Source organism: Chenopodium album, chromosome 12 (assembly GCF_948465745.1).
Source record: "Chenopodium album chromosome 12, dcCheAlbu1.1, whole genome shotgun sequence".
Classification (NCBI taxonomy): Eukaryota; Viridiplantae; Streptophyta; class Magnoliopsida; order Caryophyllales; family Amaranthaceae; genus Chenopodium; species Chenopodium album.
In genome coordinates this window covers 18,435,810-18,457,848 of record NC_137845.1, presented here as the reverse complement: position 1 = coordinate 18,457,848, position 22,039 = coordinate 18,435,810, and positions in this window count along the sequence as shown.

Genomic DNA, 22,039 nt, shown 5'->3' with positions numbered 1-22,039 from the left:
AGTATTAGGATTGATAATTATATTTTAAAGAGTTTTATTTGGAATAAAATAAGTGTTTTATGATAAACCTGATTTTAATTTGATAAACACGGAATTAGCTGCTTAATCATATTAAGAAGAGGATTCCGCATACAAAGGGCGTTTTATCTTTTAAATTAGCGCCAAACGACAAAGTCTGTCGCCTGGCGATAACATCTGTCGCCTGGCGCTAATCCTGTCCCCTGGCGCTGGTGCCTGTCGTCTGGCAACAGATGCCAGTTTTATTCCGTATAGAACTTGAAGTATTTTCTATCGTTTTCGGACTATTTTTCTATAAATAGGGGTTGTATCTCCCCGTTTTTAATAACCAACAATTCACAATCATCTCTATTCTCTCTCTAAAGCTAGGAGCTTTCTCCCTCTATTCTAAACCTTCCCTCCTACAAAATTCCACATTCACGAGTTCTAGGCACACCTAGCCAAGTTCGAAGTTGCCTTCGCCCTAGACGTGAAAGGTTGATAATTTCTGAGGGTTTGGTCCCAAATCCTATTTCAATTATTTAATTTAATTGTTTGATTTATTATTTTCCTTGAAGTTACTAACGCGTGTATTTTGTTATTAGAAAGAGATACGAGGCATCCAAGTAAGTAATTTAATTACTTTTATTATTATTTTGATATAGAAATCATGCTTTGATTATTTTGATTCCTAGTATCATGTTAGGATGCTTTTATTGATTTCTAATATCATGTATGATGCTTCCTATTCTTTCCTAATATCTTGTTAGTATCATGCCTAGGATCTTGCTAATATTATTATGCTTTATTGAGATTATTATGATGGTGATTGTTGTTATTATGTTGCTTGATATATATTGTTATTGTTATTGCTTGAGCACGCCCTCTCTTGCATGTTTAAAGGGAATTCGTACTTGTAATCACGCTTAATAAGATAATTAATAATCTTGTTTAGGTTAATATGATTATAATTCAAGTGATCACCAATAATAGATTTGTTTGTGCATTCATAGATAAACAGGTTTAAGGTTAACCTATTGATTGTATGTTAGTCAAAAAGCGCACATGGATACGAGAAGAATAAAGTAGAGGCCTATTTAGGGCAGGTCCAATCTCTTTTAGGTTGGATTTGTACCTTCATCCCCGAATATCCAGTCGTGGTTCCAGACCTATGGAGTTAGCGATCTCATGGATCGTTAAGGGGTGTATTCTTCACCCTGTGAACGGTTTACAAGTTCCTAAAACTTGATGGCGACTCTTTTACTCTAGCTTCCTTCCCTTTGGATGTCACCATGCTTAAGTGTATCATCACAGTGGGGCTCAAGTGTGGGATGCTTGAAATAATCCCTACAACCCATGTCACATGGCATAACCTTAAGCAAGAAGTAGTGTCCACAGAAACCTGATGAGCGGGTAAGGATGAATTAGATTCCATATGCTTCGCTTATTGGGTCGATCATGTATGCCATGATATGTACTAGGTTAGATGTATCGTATGCCTTGAGTGCTACAAGTCGTTACTAATCAGATCCAGGAGAGGCCCATTGGACTGCAGCCAAGAATATCCTAAAGTACCTGAAAAGGAACAAGGATAAATTCCTGGAGTATAGTGGTTCAGAGGAATTAGTTTTTGAAGGTTATACCGACGTGAGCTTCCAGACAGATAGAGACGATTTCAAATCGCAATCTGGATATGTGTTCTGTCTAAATGGAGGAGCATTTAGTTGGAAGAGTGCCAAGCAGAGCACAACTGCAGATTCTACAACTGAAGCCGAATACTTGGCAGATGCTGAAGCGGCTAAGGAGGCTGTTTGGATTCGTAAGTTCATTGGTGAACTTGATGTTGTACCCACAATCAAGGGTCCAATAGCCCTCTATTGTGACAACAATGGAGCTATTGCTCAGGCCAGAGAGCCAAGGGAATATCAGAAGGTCAAACATGTCAAGCGGCGGTTTCACATGATTCGAGAATGGAAATCAGAAGGTGAAATCAGAATTTGCAAAGTTGGAACGGATGACAATGTAGCCGATCCACTTACTAAACCTTTTCCTCAAGTGAAGCACAACAAGCACGTTGAGACAATTGGAATCAGGCATGTGGGAGAATGGCTTTGATTTCCTTGTTTAGTGTTTTAGTTAATTTTTGAACATTTAATATAAGACACTAAGAAAAACCATTCAAGTTTTGGAGTAATATAAATTCCATGCAATATTTATCACTTCGTTTGCTATTTAATTGTGGTTTAGTATTAAATAATGAGTCCATTCGATTTTAAGAATATTCAAAATAGGGTATCAAGACCAGTCTTGGTAAGGAAACACCTATTAAGTGAACATTGAATATTATAATCGAGAATTATCTCTAATCGAGGTCATTTAAATGATGGACGATTAATGACCATTTGAGATTAGTGTGTAGTTTGATTTATAGCACCGTTTCTTGTGCTACAAGGACATGATCGTCATAAATCATTTGCACATGTATTGGTTTAGAACCATACTGGATCGACCTATGAGAATACTTTAAGAGATTAAAAATCGTCAGAAGTATACTTATCATTATGGCTATCGGAACCTATTTCCTTGACCATGAGTATTGTGAGTTCTCTTGTTTGAGAACTAGTCCGCTTTGATGTTGTCAAATGTCTGCCGTAATAGGGGTATATAACGACAACACTCGGGCGGCTAGGTCTTCTCAGTAAGAGAAGCTACATTACAAGACTTGAAATGTCCCCCTACTAAAAATAGGGAAGATGTCTTTGTTGTTTACAAGGCCTCTCGAAGAGCGAGACTGTAAAATGCATAGCCGTGCTCAGATGGATTTTAGAAATCATCTGTTTATTGACAATCAGACTCAGGATCGAGAAACACTTCTGGACATAATAAGGATGACGAATAAATCTTACCTTATAGTTCATGAAGAGACATTAAGTGACATAGGAAAAAGGTTATACAAGAAATGCGCACTTGTCCGGAAGGACAAGTGGGAGATTGAAAGGTATAGTGTCCTTCGAACAAGTGTATTATTCCGATAGAGGCTTCGGAATTATTAGAAAGCTAATTATTCAGTGAGGTCAAGTGATCGGAATGCCTGGGTGGAGGTCACTTCCGATCAATAATATAAATGTATAATTAATATTACAGCTTAATCTTGACTGAACCCTTCGGGTCACACCCAAGCAACTGATGAACCGAAGTGACAAATTAATTCGGAATGAATTAATGAGTCGACCAAGTAATTAATATTTAGACGTCGGAAATTCGAGCTTGGAGCGTCGAAATCGAGCGACGGAAGTCGAGTCGAAAATAATAAAAGACGAGACGAGAAAATTACTAATAATTCAACATAATGACCAAAATACCCCTAGCATCGGAATGCCCCGAGCAAACTGAGTGCTAGGGGCATATGGCTTAGCATGGTAGCTAACATGTGCACCAAGCCGAGCCTAGGTTGGCTGGTGCGTGCTAGCGCACCCATACTAGCAAGGCTGGCCACAGCCATATGCGCGCATGGGCTAGCAGCCATCCGCAACGTCCAGCTCGCATGGCGCGCCAGCCCGCAACAGCTAGTAGCAGCATGGCCTCGCCATGTGTGCCTGCTAGCAGCAGCCTGCACGCAAGTGCTGGGCCTGGTGGTCGAAGGTGGCAGCAGCCATGGTAGCCCACTTGGGGTGCCTTGGTGCCTAAGTGGGGCTGCCATGTGGCGCAAGCTAATAAGGGGTTGGGGGTGTTGTGTTGGCCGGTTTTGGGAGAGGGAGTGGGGAGCAAGTTTGGTCCCCCCCCCCCTTCTCCAAATGGTCCTCACCTAACCTCTCATGTGAGCTTGACACTTGTTGATTTATTAGTAGCTTGATTATTAATTTTATTTTAGAAAATATAATGGAAAAATCAAAGCTCCCACATTGATGGGTGAGCATTTCTCACTCTTGCATTTCCCAATAAATACCCAACTTGGGGTATTAGGAAAAGCACTTGATTAAGTTTTGAAAAAGGCATCACAGTGTGAAAACCTTTGAACACAATAATTACTCGGGTTTTTAGGTCGAGCCTTGCTAACTCTAAGGTAATAAACCAATTTCGGAGCTTGGGTTGCGGGTGGACTTCGTTGGAGGTCCTTGTGTGAGCGGGGCTAAAAGCTTTCGAAGTAATAGCTCAATTAAGTGAGCGAAGCATGCTACAAAGGTATTAGTCTCTTACTTAGTCTTGTGTTTATGTTAATTATGCTTCATGGTTATAATTATTGTGAGTTTGGTTTTGGGTCGAGTTTCTTTCCGCGGTGGGTCGGACTCACCGAAACCCAACACGAAGTTGTCTTCGCCCTAGACGTGAAAGGTTGATAATTTCTGAGGGTTTGGTCCCAAATCCCTATTTCAATTATTTAAATTAATTGTTTGATTTAATATTTTCCTTGAAGTTACTAACGTGTGTATTGTTTTGATAGAAAGAGATACGAGGCAACAAAGTGAGCAATTTCATTGTTATATATCTTTAGAAAGCATGCTTAGATTATTTTAATTTCTAGTATCATGTTAGGATGTTATTTATTGCTTTCTAGTATCATGTGTAGGTTGATTCCTATTTCTTCTATCTTGTTAGTATCATGATAGGGCTAAAGCTTTGATTTTTATTGCTTAGTGACATGTTATGATTTGTTATTAATTATGTTAGAATCATGCCTAGGTTCTTGCTAATATTATGCTTTGATGAGATTGAGAATATTTTGATGATTTTTTAGGTCAATATTATTATCTTGCTTGATATATTATTGTTATTGCTTGATCACGCCCTCTCTTGCAAGTTTAAAGGGAATTTGTACTTGAAATCACGCTTAATAAGATAATTGATAATTTTATTTTAGGCTAATATGATTTTAATTCAAGTGATCGCCAATAATAGATTTGTTTGTGCATCAATATTCAGCCAACATAGATTAAACAGGTTTAGGATTAATATATTGATTGTATGTTAGTGAGAAAGCACACATGAATATGAGAAGAATAAAGTAGAGGCCTATTTAAGGCAGGTTCAATCTCTTTTAGGTTGGATTTGTACCTTTATCCCCGAATATCCAGTAATGGTTCCAGACCACTATGGAGTTAGCGATCTCATGGATCGTGAAGGGGCGTAACCTTCACCATGTGAACGGTTTATAAGTTCCTAAAACTTGTTGGCGACTCTTTTGCTCTAGCTTCCTTCTCTTTGGATGCCACCATACTTAAGTGTATGATCACAGTGGGGCTCAAGTGTGGGATGGCTTGAAATATTCTCTACAGGTTAATTTATTGATTGTATGTTAGTCAGAAAGCGCACATGAATACGAGAAGAATGAAGTAGAGGCCTATTATTAGGGCAAGTTCAATCTCTTTTAGGTTGGATTTGTACCTTCATCCCCGAACTTCCAGTCATGGTTCCAGACCTATAAACCGTGGGGCTCAAGTGTAGGCTGTGGTGTAGCTTAGGTGGTGTTGTTTTTCTTTCTTTTTTTTGTTTTTATTATTTTTTTTAATTTTAAACAAATCAAATTGTGACACGTGTAAAATAAACTTAATAAAAAAAATTACCTATTCAACCGATTACTGGTCACTCTGGACCATTTTGAGCGGATTTATATCAAAGGTGGGATTATTAAAAAGAATCCCAAAGGTGGGATTATTAATCTCCGACGCTCAAAAGGTGGGATTATTCCCATCAATTTTGGCAATAATTTAGAATGAGTGGATGAGACTCGAAAAGTTCTAAGTATTCATGTGCGTAATTTTGATTGACATTAATGGAATATACATAAAAAGGTCCTCATCGAAAAGACCATCCGTAATGCGTAAAAAACATAGGCTTTTAACATGTAGGAAATTTGGGAATTATCTTTCACAACTAAAATTGAAAAACCGCTGCAAAAATCGGAAAATTCTAAGAACACAGAGAACAGCTGAGGCATGCAAGAACCGTCGCTGAGAGAACAGAGCCCATCGCAGTGCGATGGCTCTGTCGCGACGCGATAGCAACATCGCGGCACGACAGGGCCATCTCCTCGCGATGGTCCCTGTTTTCTCGTGTCATGTTCTTCCAATACTAAGCCATACGTCTTCCTTCTTGCTTTGACCGGTTCTAATACTATTTGGCCGATTTTACTTCCTCATTGAGTTTTTCCCTTTTCTCTGAAACCCAAATGTGTTCTACATATGGCCATAACCCCCTGGGAATGCACGCTCCATCTACCCAATCGAACGCTCATTGCAACGAAGGGTACATCCGAGTTTGCAAATTCACCAAACCATGGAAGCAAGTTTAACTTGCGGGGTCCTATCCATACACGCCAACCCTTCCAAAGGTAAGCCTTCCGCATGATGTATCCAGACTCATAACCATGGACCCTCTTTTGACTATCTTTATCCTTGAACTTTAGAGAACTAGAGCCATGGTTAGGTGCAAACTCATTGCATCATATTTTGCTTATTTGGCTACTTGTGCATCTCTTGCTCGTGCATAGCTTGTATGTGTTTACACTAACCGTTTGTTTGACTTGTGTTTGAGTCTAAATAAACTGATTAATGACTATATAGGACTTTGCTTAATTAATTAATTAATTAATGAATAATTAAAGTTTAATAAAATTGAATAAACATGACCTAGCACGACCATAGGCTTGTCCCTTTTAAGATAGAACATTGGTAACAGGTTCAAAATGACGTTTTATTAATGACGCGGAAGTCTAGCTTGTGGCGCGACGCGCAAGCGTCCATCGCTACGCGATAGAAATATCGCGCCGCGATGGCGCGACGCAACAGTGCCATTGTTTCCGCGATGGTCTAGCGTTCTGCTCGAGTCCTCATGCCAAGTCTGATTAAATTAATTTATTAATAACCGAAGTAATATTTAGCCCTTAATTGAGTCATAATTTGGTCTTCATTTAAGTCTAGTCACATGGTCATGACACGAGTTTTAAACATAGCACTTACACAAGTGTCAAGCATGCCACTTTCACTCACTAGTCAAAAGCACACACTTTGTATATGTGTCACCGTGACCATGTCCTAGGTCCATACATGAGTAATTTTTTTTCTTCATTTGAGTTGGGGGTCCACTCTATTCCTAAATTCTTCTAAATCACCTTCTTCCTACATGCTTTCCACATATATATCATTCCCCTCATTCTTCCACGATCTCTTCTAATCTATGCATGTTGAATCGAGTTTAAGTCAAACAATTAACAATAAGTATCCATGACTTTCCTTTCCACAACACTTGGTCAAGGAGAGAAGGACGCTTAATCAAGGACAACACCTTCGTTCAAGTTCTACTCTTCGACAAACCCATTAGACACCGGAAAAAGTTCATATTAATGGCTACCCAACAGGAAGTCGATGAGCTAAGGCAAAACATGAACAACTTGACTGAGATGTTGAAGACTATTGCTCTTCAAGTCAATGATCCTATCAAGCAAAAACAACTTGAGCGTATGGAGGAAAGCCTCAACAAAATCTCCAACAACTATAAGTTTCAGGGAATTAGCTCCCAAGGGGTCTTAGTAGACAAGGAACTTCTTCCGCAGAAGTTCAATGCCAATGACATCCCTAAGTTCAAACCTACCGACAATCCCTATTTTCATTTAAGAGCTTTCGAGACTATAATAAGTATTAAGGCAATTGACAGAAAAGCCTTCCCTTCACTATTCTCACTATCTCTTGAAACCGTTTGTCAACAATGGTTTTTCTCCCTAGAAAAGGAGAAGACCTCCTCCTGAGAATCTATCATAAACGCTTTCATTGATAGATACAAATGCAACATCCAAGTTGAATCTGACCATAGGGAGTTTGAGATGTTAAAACAAAAAGAAAATGAAGGATTTACTTCCTTCTTCAACAAGTGGAGGGAAACTTCTGCTAAGATGGTAGAAGTTCCTACTGAAAAGGAATCTGTGAGGATGTTCATCAAGAACCTCCAAGACAAGTACCAAAAGCACCTAAAATATCAATGAAATTTGAATACTTTCAAAGCTGCCTATGACATAGGTATTGATATTGAAGAAGATCTTGCAAAACAGAAAGCTACTAACCATAGTAACAACAGTGGCTGGAAAGGAAAGAAGAACGACAATCCTTCTTCTTCCGAAAACACCTACTCTAGTAACAATGTTAGTACCTTTGACCTTAACGAAGTCTTAGCCATAGATAACCAAAGACCTAAAAAGCAACTGAGAAAAGAATTCACCCATATTGGGATGAACTATGATACTACTTTCGATCAACTCCATGCCAAGGGACTCATCACTCCCATTGGACCTCTTCAAGATCCAGCACCCGAAACAGGTCACCCAATTGGGATTCTAACGCTCATTGCAAATACCATCAAGGTAGGGGGCATACTACCGAGAGTTGTTAGAAGCTAAAAGAGGCCATCCAATAATTGATCGATAATAACAAGCATCCCATACCTCCAGCTGGCAAGAAGACCTAATGATGATAGAGCACAAGACATGAGGCGAGCTTCAACGACAATATTTCGTGACCCCTTTTTCTATTTTTTTTTCCTTTTATTCCTCTTTTCCCCAATAAGCTAAGTCTAACATAGGCATTCCTCATCTTCCTTATTAGATTTTATTAAGAGTTTATTTTTTTATCCTTTTCCATTTTAATAAAATGAGCATTTATTTCTTTACATATGATCATTGCATTACATTGCAAAAAAAAAAAAAAAAAAAAAAAAAAAAAAAAAAAAAAAACCATGCCTAACTAAGCATAAGGTATTCCAATGATTTGAGGCACCCTTTGTAGCCATATCATATCACTTTTACCCTTTAAATTACAATCCCTTTCTTGATAAATTACTTTGAGCCTCGTCTAACGATAGACCTCTCTTTCTTCAACCCACATATACCTAACCTTGGGATGGGATGGTGTGCAACTTATGCAAGTTCTAAATACAAAAGCTTGAGTGATTTTACCTAGATCTCAAAAATTCAAAAAAAAATCAAAAAGCAATAAAAGTGTGAAAAAGGGCAAGTGTTCCAATATCTTTGATAAGAACACGTCTCAGATTGCGTCTCTTATCGAGTGCTCGGTACCGTGCCTAAGAAACATAAATACCAAGTGAGTGATAGACCACATGATCGGGATTGCCCACGCTTATAAAAAAAAGGATTTGAATTTGAAAAGATGAAAGAAAAAGAAAAAAGAGAACAAAAAAATAATAAACAAAAGAGAGTTCAAAAGTGAGGAAACCTTAAGCATACAAATACAAAGATTCAAAAGCAAGGCTGCACACCTTGGGGGCTTATCTAGGGTCTTGAGCCTTTATCCCCTTATTCTTCAAACTTTAGCCTAACCACGTTATAACCCTTAAAAGACCACTTTGAGGTATACACACACTTGTGCGAGGTTCGGCTAGAGCTACGTTCGACCTGATTCCTAACGGATACGTAGGCAACCTCACATTGGGGTGCATGCGGCCATAATAAAAATGCATTACAGTCATATTTACATTCATACACGATCATATCAAGGGATCTCCAATGCTCATCCCTATCCATTTAGAGCTAGAATTGGGGGCTTGATCCCTATATCATTAGCCTACCCAGCCTAAGAGTCACCATTATTTGACTCTTCTTAAATATCTTTCCACACCGTTATCCTTTGCAGCATAACTTTAGTGTCACTTTCACACACATCACAGATACATGACCAAATAAACCTTCCCTTAAGAACCCTTTTGTCATGAAATCTTGATACAACTTTGAAGCATGTCTTGCCAATCTTAGAATCACTCATTATCATAATCATCATTGCATCATAAAGTATGAAGTACTTAGCCACCGTGCCTAAGTTGCCTAAATACTTTCATCATCGAGTCATCAACTAAGATAGTCTAGGACGTTACAATCCTTGTACCATAAGACACAACATCAACACATACATTCGATTAAGCTCATTCAACATGCATCATCACTTGATTCAATTCTTCACATCTTCTTTTAAGGAAGATGTAACACTTTACTTCTTCCTTTTCGCGTCTTTCTTTTTCGGGAGAAAGTCGGTACCCTTCACAAAAAATGATAGAAAATTTTTGCATCCATAAAAAATGACGGAAAATTTTTGCATTTTCGAGTCACACGAGCACAAACACAATACAATGCACATACGAGTCATGTACGTTGAGTCATGTCATATCACATCGAGTTGAGTTTACACATACATGTCAAAACACATTAAGTACATAAAGAGTCAAATACACTAAACCTTGAGTCTACCTCAAGTCAACCAAACACAATGAGTCAAACACAGCAAGCCTTAGGTCAACCCTAAGAAAAACATAAGCAAAGTGCTATAGTCCAAAACATAGATGCAGGAGCACTAAGTCCAAGATGGACAAGTGATCTTTACAAAGATCTAAGTCAAAAGACGCAAGTTTTCAAAGACATGCAAAGCTATCACTTCCAAGGCGTGGAGATGAGAAAATTTGACAAGACGGCTCAAGGGGTAGTGATCTTGGACAACATTCCCTAGGATGTGAAAGTTGTCACCCGATTTAAGAAGATAGCTCAAGGCGAAGCAATCTTGGACGGTGTTCCCTAAGATGTGGAGGTTGTCGAATGAAACAACTTTGATTCAACAAAAATTGATTGTGTCCTGAGGCATGGACGACTCACACAACAAGTTTCTCAAGGTGAAGAAACCAATAATTATCGAACAAGTTTTTCCCAAGACGAAGAATTGTCGATTGATGCACACTTCCCAAGGCGTAGAAGTTGGCCATTGCATCCCAAGGCGTGGGTACTTAGTGAAATTTAATTTGCAAGCTACTCAAGGCGTAGAAGCTCAAGGCAGAACTCTCAAGGCGTGGAAATTGTTAAACTACTAGGCATCCAAAGGCGTGGAAAATCATCATTCAGAAGACTGCTCAAGACGAAGGAGTCTACGACATGTTGCCCGAGGCGAGGAAATTTGTCGTCATTCACTTGTGAGTTGCTCAAGATGTAGAAGCTCATGATAAGATTTCCCAAGACGTAGAAAATTGTAACACCCCCGATTTACTAACTAATCATAAATAACAATTAAAGGAAAAATAAACAACCTTTAAATAAAACTGCGGAAGCATATACCTGAATCAGAGGTATTACCGCCACACTCAACAACTTGTCAAGTGTTAATGTAATACCTCGTATTTTTATACGTATTTTATTTAAAATAAGTATTTTGAGAAGTATTTAATTGAATTTAAATGTTTTATTTAAAGAATTTTATTTATTTATTTTAATAAGTTGGAAATATTTTATAAAAGGAAAGTTTATTTAATTAATTATTTAATTAAGTTGGGGTTTAATTTAGAAAAGTTTATTTTAATAAAGTTTTATTAGGGATGGGATTAGGAAAATTAAAAAGGGAAAGTTAGGGAGAAGGGTTTTAGAGAAGGGGTATATATATCCCACATATGAGGCAAATCAAACTTTGCCTAGAGTGGAGAAAACCCAAGGTAAACTTCTCTCTCATTTTCCTTTTTTTCTTTTTTTTCTTTCTCCTTTCTCCCCTTCCCCTTCTTTTTTTTCGGCCACCCCCACCACCACTGCCAACCACCGACAGTAGGTGGCTGCCGCGGCCAGCAGCGCTAGCCGCCGGCAGCAGGCGGCCACCGGCGCTGGCAGCCGGCGTGGTGGCTGCCGCCACCTTCTTCCTCCCTCTTTTTCGAATAAAAAAAATATATATTATTAATTTTGATTTAAAAATCAATTTAATCCTAGATCTAAATATTAATTATGGGTTTTGTGATTTGATTTTGATGTTTGATTAAAAGTATTATGTTAATTAATTTTCAGATTATGTTTTTAATTAAAAAAGCCCTAATTTTTGAAACCCTAGGTTCTTGATTTATAAATTATTGAAGGGATATGATATATAATGGTGTAAACCTTTGATTAAAGTGTTTTAAGACTAAATTACAGCAAGATTTAATTAAAATAAAGTGCTGGAATTTTTGGTAAAGCATTAGAAATCAAGTTTCTTTAAGGAATTTTAATTACCCATTAATTGAGATTTAATTATGTTTTAAATATAATTTCAGCTTATTTTAAATAAATTATGAGGGGTTTTATAATAGTATATATTGCTGGAAATTTGTGTAGAGTGGGTTTTAATATTCTTTTATGATTTTAAATTGTAGGAGACTTTGAAGTGAGTGATTTCTATTAATTATGGCGATATTAAGATCGTATTCAAGGTACGTTCGCGTACTTAGCATGATTATGTTGATGTAATAGCATGCTAAATGTGTTTGATTGATTACAAGTAGTATCATGCTAGGTTTGGATTGGAAATTATGATTTGGATGTTATTGATGATTGGATTATGAGGCATGATTTATTTGTGATGGATTATTAGATGGAAAATAATAGTTTGGAATATTATTTATGAACCACATATTTATTTGTTGCATGTTAGAGAGCATGTTTAATTAAACTAAATGTTTAATTTGGTTTAGAATATTGAAAAGGAATTTATTTATGGTTCATATAATTTTTATTGATGCTATAAGCATGAGTAAAGGAGCTACATAAGTGTCTATGTACACGAGGAATAAATTGTATGTTGGTGCCTTAGTGCACTTAAGGTGTTATTAACACCGAGGGATAGGATTTGTGGCGCTTTATGCATTTAAGGTGTCATTGGCACCGAGGTAGAATTAAAAAGGATTCAACATTAAACATTATGTGGTCACTAATTATTCAAGAATTAAATTGAAATATTTGATTGTTTGAATAATTATTGTTGATTGAATAATTATGGTTTGAGAGTCGTCACCAAGTTTAATAATTTGTAAATAACGTAAAGTGAAAGAGATTACGCACCAAAACTCTTGGAACGTATATACCTTGAGTATGAACATATGGGGGGAGTTATGGGGTTTTATATTTAACCATAACTTCTAATGGAGTACAGGACGATGTATATTCCTTTTTATTATTATTATGCGCAGGAATTCCGCCACCTATGTGTGGTTTTTGATGCTGGCACGGTTAGCTCCCGTGTTAGTAACCTTAATTTATTTGGGGGAGGATAGGGGGAAACCCGTTCGATGCGTAATCAATGCTAAGTAAATTATTTAGTGTCTAGTGAAAATTTTATTGAGTGTTGTATGCTTGAAAAACAGGTACAACAAGGTAAGTGGTGTGTTGAAAGGGAATTGTATGTTAGTGTGTTAATTACGCTTATGTACTCAGCTTTGCTGATTGTGTGTTTTGTGTGTTTGTTGGCCTTGTCTTTGTCTTGGCCCTATGATGACCCATTTATAATGGAGAGTAGTGGAAATAGGTAGAGATAAGCTTTCCAGGTGTTGAAGCATATTCATGAATGGGCATGAGTGAAGAGCGTATCATGCTAGTTTCCATAAGTTTATGATGTGTTTATCGCTTTAATTATTTATGATAATAATATTATGCGTGACTAATGAAAAAGTTTGAATTTGGTTTGGTTTTAATAAGGGCCTATAATGGTTCCAAGTTGTAGGTTGATTTTATTTTACTTCGTTTGACTTTGGTTTGACTTTACTTTCGTTGATTTACTTTTTAAGTTGACTTGTTTTGAAAGGGTTTGAAATTAGTCTTCCGCTGTGTGTCTTTGATAGTTGTCTTAGCCGTTATCACGATGGCGGTAATATCTTAAATATTCCTAATTAAAGTTTTAAACAGGTATTTTAAAAGAAAGGAATTCTAGGGTGTTACAGTTAAGGCTTACAAAATCCCATAAATTACAACCCAATAATCTAAGTGAGCTCTTTATACAACTTTATAAACTCGTTATAACATACTAATCGAAACACTTGAGCTCCTTTAATTACTGACAGGATATAGTCGTATCACTTAATCAAAAATAATTCCTAGATTCCTCAAACAATGCAAATAGGGAAGAAGGGTCGAACCACAGGGAAACAAGTCAACCTATTCCTAATTAATCAGAATAATCTAAATTATAAAGTAACTAAATTATAGATATGAGGAAATTAAAGTAAGGGAGATAAAAATAGGGAGAAATCAATTAATAAAAGCCTAGGGCATAAGTTCACTGATAAATAATATTCCAGGGTAAAACATAATAATAAATCATCAATGCATCAATTAATCAGATCATAAAGGGCTTTTGCTACGTATTACAATCACAGAGTTAATTTACCGGTATTAAATCTCATCTCTCGAATCTCGACTTAACCATTTATAAATAAGTATGCCCATTGAAACTAAGCCTAAACATCAATTCTCATCTCTCGAATCTCAAATCAATATTGCATAACTCATACAATTAAACCAGGTCTAATCTAATTGCATAGCATTAAATCAATCAATAGAAAATTAATTAAGCATTGACAATCAACAACATTAAATTACCCCCTCATATTATTTATGGATCCCCATAAACCCTAGAAAGAAAGCTACTCACACATAATTAAATCTAAACTAATCAAAGCAATTAAACAAGACATGATAAAATAAAGAAATGAAATTATTGAAAATAATAGAGAAGAAATCGTTACCAACGTTAATGGAAATAATGGACTAAATTAAGAACAAAGTTGTAGAGTTGTAGAGAGAGAAAAACAATGAGAGAATTCTAATCTAAAAACTAAGTAGAGAGAGAAAAGCTAAGAGAAGAGGTACTAAACTTGCTTAACAAAAACATATTCATATTAAACTAGAAAATCCTAAACTTAAACGAACTAAAACGACGCCTAATTTTCTTCAAAAAACACGCGCCCGGTCGGGCGCGCCTTTTTCCTTCGTAGAACATCTCTCGCGCCCGATCGGGCGCGAGATCGGGCGAATGGTTCTTTTCTTCTTCCGCCCCGCCCGGTCGGGCGCGCCTCAAGGCGAGGGCAGCCTAATCGGGCGAGGTTCTTGGGCGTAGGATTGGATTTCGATTGGGCTCCAATTCTTCAACCCAATCCGGATTTCCTCTTTGGGGATTTAATACTCGGTCCAAATGCCTCGGTATCCCATGCGTGCCCTTAATCACCGGTTCGATGACTCTAACCGGCCTTGGGCTATGAAAAGTGGTCGTGCTCCTCCAATGCTCGTAGTTGCTCATAAAATCCCGGGAAAATGCTCCAAATGTGCAATTCCCGACAAAACTCAACCAAAATTTCAAAAACACTAGAAAACACCAATTAGTAATAAAAGTGGCTCTAAAGAGCCAAAAACACTACCAATTATGACCAAGGGACGGGGGTAAAACACTATATAAAATAGACATATCAGTTATGATCATCACTTGATCAACCAGTTACAATCTTGACTACTCACCATTAAGGACAAATTCCGAAATAGATCTTTGCAGGGCCACCATAAGAAAAAGACATGGCCGCAAACACAAATAACACAACAAAACAACACACACGTTAGCAAAAAACCGAGTAATCACCACATATCAGAATACAGAGAAAAATAATAAAATAATTAACATTACTGCTCACTTAAACAATGTAGTTTAGAACTACATTACACATTGTACTCTGGAAATGACCTTTGTTAGACTCAACCTCGAATAATAATACGAACCTTTACTCAACTCATCTGTCCCATAAAGTGTGCCACGCTCTTTGTTTTATACCTAGCCTTGGACATGGGTAATTCGAATAACAAACCAACATGTATAAAAACTTGAATACTCTCAATAACAAGAAAAACACCTTGAACCAAACCACATACGGGCCAATTCCCACTGTAGGGGACCATAGAAAAATAAATAATAAAAATTGTACCTCATTCTTAACTCATGATTATCATCCTCTTACCAACATGCCAAGGAATAAGGTATATATCGTCGAACCTCAAACCAAGAACAAAATAATCATTCTCAACCTTTTGATCTCATACTCGATCAAATAATCATTCATAAACTAATAAATAATATCTCAACAATGGCACAGATTCCCAAATAACATAACAAATCAATTCATCAAACGTCTCAACCCTTATAGGGGAAATAATTCTAATACCCAAATATAATCAGTTCTTAACCCAATATTATATCGGTAACTCTAAAACCTCAACAATAATACTCCCTAGAGCAACAACATTAAAAACCCTAGCATAATAAAACAATCAATCATATACAACAATAGTAACGAGACAATTAAATCTGATCAAATCATATAATTATATACATATGAATAGTATATCATACAATAATTATATAAAACAATTATACAATCAACTCCAAGGTAGCAGATCGTGTGATTACTTCGTAGATCAAATTACTTGATCGCACAACCAAACTTTGGGAACTAAATTAACAGTATTAGGAAAATAAGTGTTTGGAAGAGTATGGGTAAATAAAAGAAATCAAAAAGCATAATTGTAAGTTATATACGAATAAGGCTAAAGATTTGGGTTTTATTTATGAAACTCACGCACAATAAAACGGAACGACAGCTTTCTTTCTTTTTTTAATAATAAAATATTAGAATAATTAACGAGAATATTAAGGTTTAACATAGTTTATATACAAAAACAAATAAGTGGAGTCCATATAAATTAAAATATGTTATCATATAAATATTTTGTAATATAAAAGATATGAAATAAAATATGATCTTAATATAATATAAGATACAAAATATACAGGTATAACAAAAATCGTCATCTAGTGGATCGCTCAGGGCGTGGTGGTTCGCGATAAAATTCCCAAGGCATGGAAGATTGTCGTTCAGTGGATCGCTCAAGACGTAATGGTTCGCGATAGAGTTATCGAGACGTGGAAGGTCATCAATCAAATGATCGAATCGAGGTATAGACGAGATTTTGGAAGGGGCTACAAGCAGCGGTCTTCTACGATGTCCCGAAGTACTGCCACAAAATCTAAAGATAGCTACAACCAGCGGTCTTCGACGATGATCCCTAGCTTGTAGAAGATTGTCACAGCAAAATTGAAGATGGCTACAAGCAGAGATTTTCGACAGTGTTCTCTAGGATGTGGAAGATCGTCGCAATAAATGAAGATAGAGAGGCACTGTTACTTTCAGATGGCATTCACGAGGCATTATGGAGGTCGTCACAACAAAATGCAGCAACAAAATCAGTTACTCCAGAGGCGTGTACTCGACGGTGCAAGATACGCGTTTTCAACTCTCTTATCTGTTTAACATATGCTAGTTTGCAGGTATCGGCGTTGCAAGAATGATTTAGGATCGCAGAACGTTCTGAATCATTCTCCGTCTTTAACGCTACTTTGACTTTTGTTTTCGAAACTTACGTTTCTCCAAATTCAGTCAAAGTGGGGGCTTCTTTAAACACCAAATTGTGTCTCCCCAAAACCAAACCCAGTGATGAGTACATTTTCACGTCATTTGATTATCAAACGAAGTGAAATGTGAAAGAGTCACGTGATTCCCTTGTTTTAATAAAAATATTCCTTTCTGTTTTCAAAAATCTTTCTTTTCGTACCTTATTTATGAAAAATTTCCAATCCAAATTTAATTTTGTCCATGATATGGGTCCAATAATAGTATAGTTGGATGGGGCTCGAAAAGAGCTTTCCAACGATATATTATAAGCCCAATTCCGATGAATAATGAAGAAGTTATGGCCCAAATATTAAATTGGATCTTAAATGAGTTTTATGGGCGACCCAATGATCAAGTGGAGGGTCCATTAATTATCATTCCTAAAGTCATTAGGAATTTCTCTAATGTTTTAGAATAGTCTTGAAGGTTATTTTAAATTCTAAAGAGATTAGGATTAATAATTATATTTTTATATATTTTAGAAAAGGTAAAGAATTTTAGTTGAAATAAAACAAGTGTTTTTAAGAGATTGAATCTGATTTTTTAATGATAAAGTACGGACTCTAATTATCCAATTATAGTGGAAAAAGGACTCCGTACCGCAGCACCATCGCGCTGCGACAGGTCCATTGCGACGTGATGGCTCTGTCGTGGCGACAGATCAGTTTTACTCCGATTTGAATTCTAACTCTTTTCTGATCGTTTTCGGTTGTTTTTCTCTATAAATAGGGTCGTTATTCCCCGTTTTCAATCATCAACCATCATCTTTCTATTTTCTCTCTCTAAAAGCTAGAAGCTTATTCTTTCTCCCTCTTTCTAAGCCTTCCCTTTTCAAATACAACATTCCTCCATCACGAGACTTAGACACACTTAGCCAAGCTCGAAGTTGCCTTCGCCCTATACGTGAAAGGTTGATAATTTCCGAGGGTTTGGTCCCAAATCCCTATTTCAATTATTTAAATTAATTGTTTGATTTAATATTTTCCTTGAAGTTACTAACGTGTGTATTATTTTGATAGAAAGAGATACGAGGCAACAAAATGAGCAATTTCATTGTTATATATCTTTAGAAAGCATGCTTAGATTATTTTAATTTCTAGTATCATGTTAGGATGTTATATATTGCTTTCTAGTATCATGTGTAGGTTGATTCCTATTTCATCTATCTCGTTAGTATCATGATAGGGCTAAAGCTTTCATTTTTATTGCTTAGTGACATGCTATGATTTGTTATTAATTATGTTAGAATCATGCCTAGGGTCTTGCTAATATTATGCTTTGATGAGATTGAGAATATTTTGATGATTTGTTAGGTCAATATTATTATGTTGCTTGATATATTATTGTTATTTCTTGATCACGCCCTCTCTTGCAGGTTTAAAGGGAATTTGTACTTGAAATCACGCTTAATAAGATAATTGATAATTTTATTTTAGGCTAATATGATTTTAATTCAAGTGATCGCCAATAATAAATTTGTTTGTGCATCAATATTCAGCCAACAAAGATTAAACAGGTTTAGGATTAATATATTGATTGTATGTTAGTTAGAAAGCGCACATGAATATGAGAAGAATAAAGTAGAGGCCTATTTAAGGCAGGTTCAATCTCTTTTAGGTTGGATTTGTACCTTTATCCCCGAATATCTAGTAATGGTTCCAGACCACTATGCAGTTAACGATCTCATGGATTGTGAAGGGGCGTAACCTTCACCATGTGAACGGTTTATAAGTTTCTAAAACTTGTTGGCAACTCTTTTTCTCTAGCTTCCTTCTCTTTGGACGCCACCATACTTAATTGTATGATTACAGTGGGGCTCAAGTGTAGGATGCTTAAAATATTCCCTACAATTATGCATTTAAGGTGTCTTTGACACCGAGGTAGATTAAAAAGGGTTCAACATTAAAGATTATGTGGTCACTAATTATTCAAGAATTAAATTGGTATGATTGATTGTTTGAATGATTGTAATGCGTGATTGTGTTATGGTTTTAGAGTCATCACCAAGTCTAAAAATGTGTAAACCACGTAAAGTGCAAGAGATTACGCACCAAACTCTTGGAACGTGTACCTTGAGTATGAACATATGGGGATGTTATGCGACTTTATATTTGACCATAACTTCTACTGAAAGTACAGGACGATATATTTTCCTTTATTAGTATTATGCGCAAGACGTCCATCACTTCTTGTGACATTTGCCTACTCGATTAGCTCCTAGTGTAGTTTACCTCAATTTATTTGGGGCAGGGATTTGGTTGGAAACTCGTTCGATGCGTAGTCAAATTAAATGAGCAATTGTATTTATTTAGCTATTGTTGATTGTGTTGTATGCTTGTATACAGGTGCAACAAGGTAAGTTGTGTGTTGATAGGAATTAACCATGTTAGTGTGTTTTATTTACGCTTATGTACTCAACATTGCTGATTGTGTGTTTCTATGTTTGTTTGGCCTTGTCTTTATCTTGGCCCTACGACGACTCATTTCTAATGGCAAGTAGTGGAGACAAGGTAAAGAAAAGATTTTTAGGTGATGAAGCATATTCATGATGAGCATGAGAGAAAAGCGAATCATGCTTAGTTTCCATAGGGATATGATGTGGTTTATTGCTTTAATTATATTATTATATTTTGCATGTTAGACTAACACAAAGGTTTTGAGTTTTATTCCGGTTTTAATAAGGGCCTACAATGGTTCCAAGTTGTAGGTTGACTTTAGTTTGACTTTACTTTTGTTTGGTTTGACTTTTAAGTTGACTTGTTTTGAATGGTTTTAAAGATAGTCTTCCGTTGTGTGTCTATGATAATTGTCTTAGCCGTTTTCACGGTGGCGGTAATATCTTAGATTTTCCTATTTCGTATTTTAAAAAGGGGAAAACGGATATTTTAAATGAAAGGAGTTTCTAGTGTGTTACAATCATTAACTCTAGGAATGGATGAGAAGGTGCCTAGTCCTCCAACACTACTCAATAAGTCAACAAAAGAACCATTCCCTAAGTCAGTGGTGTTACCAGCATTCATTTGACTTATCTCATGATGAGTGTATATAAAAATGTATGAGCCTAAACTCCAGCAATAGTGACACGAAAGGATCACAGTTGCTGCTATCAAACCCCAAATACCTTATACCAGTCTGCATGTCTTTCCTAGGGTCTTAGAAGTGCAATTTGATAATGTCAGTGTGCCCTAAAGAATCGATAACTTCTTTCAAGTAATTGGCATCAACATTCTCAAGTATGTCCTCAAACAGTCTAACTCTACCTCCATTGTAAATGAGTTGTCCTGTGGCTTGTACCTATTCCCCTTCATGATGAACAATCATACAAGGTTTCATATTCATGTTATCTGGTTTAAAAGGCAAGTGATGAACGTTCACTCCATTTGCAATATGAATTATACTTACAATGTAAATTCAAAGCTCATTAGCATTCATTTAGGAGTGCAAACAAGTGTGGCATGATTCATTCACCCATTCATCCAAACAACACAGTTTCATTCAACCATTCATTCATATAATCAACATTCAATTATGAGTGTAAAATGTAAAGATTTTAAACCAACAGCATTGCATAGCAAAATGGAAATACTTCCATTAATCCATTCATGATCATAAAAACATTTAATTAATAATTACATCCATCATCATCATAATTTGTCCAAAAGATTCATATAAACCTACTTGGCTACTTAAACAACTTAAACTTTGTCATGGCAGTGACAATCACAAAAACAAATACCCTACTTGTCACATCAACCTACTTCATGCCATGACAAAGATAAAACAAGAACTACCTAAATTTTTACATAAATATCTTTAAAAAGCTTAAACCTAGCAGCTACCCCACCCCCAAAAACCAACAGCTACACAGAAAAGACCCATGGTCCCTAGGCTTCCTCCTCCTTGAACAACAATGGGAAGCCATCGAAGTACACGGTCATGTCCTTCTCCAGCCATGCACGCAAGTCCCTCCCATCGTTGTACGAGACATCCCTCTCAGAACCCACTCTTGGATAGAAGCTCTGGGGCCGTTGAAGGGGTAGGTGAAAACCAGGTGCCAAAGCCTCCATCACATCCTCTATTTTTTACAGTTCTGCTCAATGGCCATCCTCCCTTCTCAGTCCACCTTATTAGGGAAGTTATGGGTAATCAGCAAGTCCTGCTGAATAAATAGTGGGTGGGCTTTTGCAAGAGCATCCATACCTAGGGCCAAAAGTATAAGGAATGTAAAAAACTAGTTACTAAGGTCTCGAACACACAAACACCAAATAACCCTAACCCCACGTTTACTACTGTAGGCGTCGTTTGAAGTGCGCCTTCGTTAAGCATGTGTGAATATACTTGGCATTCTTAGGAAGTGGGAATTGATATATACGATTAGGGACACGATTAGGGGCAAAGCAAAGTAGGGAGCCGCCAACAAGTTTTTAAGGAACTTGTAAACCGTTCACGGATCATAAAAGACAACCACGATTAAGGGACAACGTAGGCAACAATGATTGACCCGTGAAGGTTACACCCCATTCATAATCCATGAGATTACTAACTCTATATGGTTCGGAACCATGAAAGGAGGATCCGGGATGATGGTACGAAGTGAGTCATGGAGTCACATTCGCCCGTATTGGCCTCTACTCGATTCTTATAGTGAAAAGTATTCCTGCGATCTCAAAGGCATGCAAACAAAGATTCCATTCGCTCCAAACTATTATTAAGCTAAATTGGTTGAATATTAATGCAACATATAATTCTAAATATTAGTGACCACTTTAATTAAACAACA